At 37.5% G+C, this 3,950-nt stretch overlaps 1 long non-coding RNA gene across 1 annotated transcript; it reads left to right on the top strand.

The window, feature by feature from the left end:
• LOC110435302 lies at positions 446-1,050 on the top strand. Its single transcript, XR_002452927.1, has 2 exons — positions 446-579; positions 700-1,050. It is a non-coding gene; the product is annotated as an uncharacterized LOC110435302 (long non-coding RNA).

Here is a 3,950-nt window from a genome sequence, read left to right as displayed (position 1 = left end):
TTTGACCCATTGGGCTAGCCTAAATGATCCTCACATGAAAATGTTGTACACCTTTTAATCAAATGACACCAAAACTTCGAACTAATTATATGGAGACATGTCATCTCTACATTACCTTCATGTCACAAATAGTGTCATTCTCGAAGTTGAATATTTTTTACTTTAACTAAGCATATATAGAAAATATTGATATTTAAGGTGCGTGATTAGTATCATTAGATGAATTGCTAAATATATTTTCATAGTAAATGATTTGGAGAACAAATGCTACTAATATTTTCTACAATGGGTGTCATTTAATAATTTGTGGCAAAGGAAGTATTAATTTATGAGATCTTCAAACTATCCAGTGTTGGTAAGAGATTGCATTAATACTAGGGATGGATTCTTATTTCTATATAAAGATGAGGGTACCAAGATGAGAGAACAAATACAGCATAATCCCTGTTCGGCCACCTAGTCACAAGAAGGGAAGTTGATCATCTTTCCTTATGGCGGTGATCAAGAGCAGCACAATCGCCGCTCTCTTGGTTGTAGCCATCCTGTCCTCACTGTCTCCACGCTACGAAGCTGGCGGCTGTAACCACCTTCAATCTCTACTTTTTTTACTTCAAATTACTGACCAAAAAGTTTTTTTGTACTATAGGAACTAGCAACAATTAGCTAACCGACCAATCTTGTTTGATTTGTGATGTGCAGGCTTGGGGAAACCCTGCCCAGAGCCGCCTCCGAAACAAAACTGCTTCTCAGCCTATTCCGTAGAGCACTGTGACCGTCAGGGCTGCGGCTATACCTGTTCCGAGCACGGTTTCCGTGAAGGTGGCTGGTGTGAGGACAGGCGCATGACATCAGCATTGTGCTGCTGCCGTTATTAGAAATTAATTAATGAGATAAGATGCGTGATGCATATGCATCCACCATCCTTCTGGTGCATGCATATTGTTTAATAAAATCTGGGTTGATCTGCTAGGTTTGCCCTATCAACTGTATCTTTTTGTATCCTATAAGTAATAAATCTGGTGTACCGAGTGACGGTGGTGTGTATGATTTTTTAGGGGAGTTGTGTATGATTATTGCAGATATTATCTTGAGTCCCTTTATGCTACACTATATTAGGTAACATTGAAATTAGGCCCATTTGGTTGAGGCCTTGTTTAGATCTAAAATTTTTTGGATTTTGACACTGTAGTACTTTCGTTTTTATTTGACAAACATTATCCAATCATGGAGCAACTAGGTTTAAAAGATTTGTCTCGTGATTTACAGGTAAACTGTGCAATTAGTTATCTTTTTTATCTATATTTAATATTTCATACATGTACCGCAAGATTCGATGTGAGTTTTGAGTTTTTGGGTGTATCTAAACAAGACCTGAGTTGTGGCTTCTTAAAAAGTTGTTGAGAACTGTGGGCTATGAAAAAAGTACCATGGGGTGTGGATTGTAATAAAGTCGAAAGTCGTTCGGTTGAGTAGCCGTGGCTTTTGGAGAAAACTGTTGAGCGGACCACACATATCATCCATAGCCCTCCCCACTCAACTCTCTCCCTTTCTCTCTGACGCCAAGCCACGAAGGAGCAGCCCCATTAGGCGCTGCTTTCCTCCGACCAGGACAGCTCAAGCTCGCCCGCAGTTGCAGTGTAGGAGTATAATATGTGCAAGCCCTGTTCCTCACGCGATAGGTCAAGGAATCGAATAAAAAGTGATCTAGTACGTACATAACCATTGTCAGGTTTAGCAAAACTTGGAAGTCACGGTAGGCGAAAGCAAGGGTTAGAGTGCTGTGAAATTTTTACAAGCCAAAAGCTAGTTTTAGTTTTGTCTTTGGGTCGAAGCCAACCCCCTTGGTAGGCTTTTGGCTTTTTGGGAAGCCAAAGTATGTTGAAAAGCCCAACCAATAGGGCCCTAAATGTCTCTTATGAGAAAATAGTTGAGAAAACACGTAAGATGTAATTTCAAGGATATTCTAACGTAGCAAAGATTTTATTGGAAACACCATAGTTCTGTAATAAAGTGGCCATGTTAAATCTGGCAATTGAAGCACAAAACTTTTTCGAGCCACTACAATAATTAAGCATCGGGCAAGCATAATCTCAACCATTGAGGACATTTGCATTGTTTTTTCTTTCTGAACAATCAGATAAGAATAATTTGTTCTTGCTGGCAATCAAAGAAGGTGTCAGTGCGCTTCAACATATGCATTTTAACCAGGCTAATCTTCGTTGTGGTATAGTTAACTTGACCTTCCTGGAGGCTCTTTTTAGTACCCAGGATAAGGACAATGTGTTGTGCTGGCAGGTATTCAAAGAAAGGCCAGGTGAAGTGAGTTTCAACATATGCATTTCAATCTGGCCACTCTTCTGTCAAGTGAAGTTAACTTGACCTTCATGGAGGCTTCTTTTAGGCTTTTACTACGCAGGAGATGAACAATGTGGTTAGCGGTATGCGAAGAAATAAATCTCTTTGCCCTGTTGGTCTGAAGTTTGAACACGCTGATTTTTTTTCAATAAGGTTAGCCTATATTTCGGTGTAGTTTTTATAACTCTATTCATCTTTTCACCCTTGGATATTTGTTTGCAGAGTATGGAAATATTTTTCTTGAAAATACAAAATCGGCTTCTAAAAATAGGGAAAAAAGTCGCATTTTATTTTATCATGTAAAGCAATGCACTACAAGACTAGTGCAATTTTTGAACCTAAGACCTCGCCCTCACATGCAACCTCTTCTACCACTCCACCCATAACTTAATTGTGTATATATTAGAGTTTAGTTTCCCACATATTACCCTAAACAGAGCATATATTGATTATATGAGGCCCTAAATGGATTCAAATATAAAACTTGTCAACTACAAATATTGATAACTTTTCAAGATCTACAACTTTTATATTGGTAGTTTCTCCATCTGAGGTAATCTACAAAAATTGAATTTCAAATTTAAGAAACTCAAACGTAGTTTTCGACAACAAGATGATTTTAAATGAAAAGGTTATCAACTACAAAGTTTTATAACTTTTCGAGATCTACAACTTTTACATTGGCGGTTTTTCCAAACAAGGTCATTTAAAAAGCTCAAAAAATTTAATTTCAAATTATTGTGGCGGTTCCTTAGGAGAACTGTCTGTAGAAATACAATATTTCTACAGGTGGTTTTGTTAGGAAAAACACATGTGAAAATCAATTTTCACTGGCGGTTTTCTTTAGAAACCGCCAGTGTAAATGCACCATTTCTACTAGGAAAACCGCCAGTGAAAATTGATTTTCACAGACGAATTTTTAGTTGGGCAAGCCGGTTTCTTTCCACAGGCGTTCTTTAATTGAATCCGCCAGTGAAAATTATGCTCCACCGCTAGCGCAGAGCTTTTTTGTAGTGCATATATCAATTTGATTTTTAATTAAGAAGGATGGTGTTGTTACAGAGGCATTAGGTGATCAAACTTATTACTAAGCCACGAAACTTCTTCAGAAAAACATTGTGAAGTTAGTCCACAATAATCAGTATGGGTAACTTGCAGCATTAAGGATATTTGTCCGAGGTACAACATTCTGGTTTGTGGCTCAAAAGCTGGCTTTCTGTCTTTTGCCTTCGAACTTTTTGGCTCTTCACTACTGGTATTTATAATTTTTTTTGTTTGTTAGCATACCTAAAACCATAAAATGTCCTTACAATATGTTTTTCACCTTTTAGTTAGACAGTTTATTTTAGCTTTTTCCTTATGGCCAGCAGAAGTGAGTAATTAGCTAAAAAAAATAGGCCTTAAGATCTACACGGAACTAAAGTCATGAGATACCGAAACACTAGTTTGACTTTGACATGCTAGAAGGCAACAAAATTTATGACAATGCATTTATACTAAGGATATTTATGTTCTTATACACACACACATATTCACTAAGCCACTTGATGACAAAAGGTTTTGCAAGCTAAGGAATGAATATGTGTTGATGCATC

Source organism: Sorghum bicolor, chromosome 5 (assembly GCF_000003195.3).
Source record: "Sorghum bicolor cultivar BTx623 chromosome 5, Sorghum_bicolor_NCBIv3, whole genome shotgun sequence".
In the NCBI taxonomy this organism is placed as follows: Eukaryota; Viridiplantae; Streptophyta; class Magnoliopsida; order Poales; family Poaceae; genus Sorghum; species Sorghum bicolor.
This window is presented reverse-complemented; position numbering and strand designations above follow the sequence as displayed.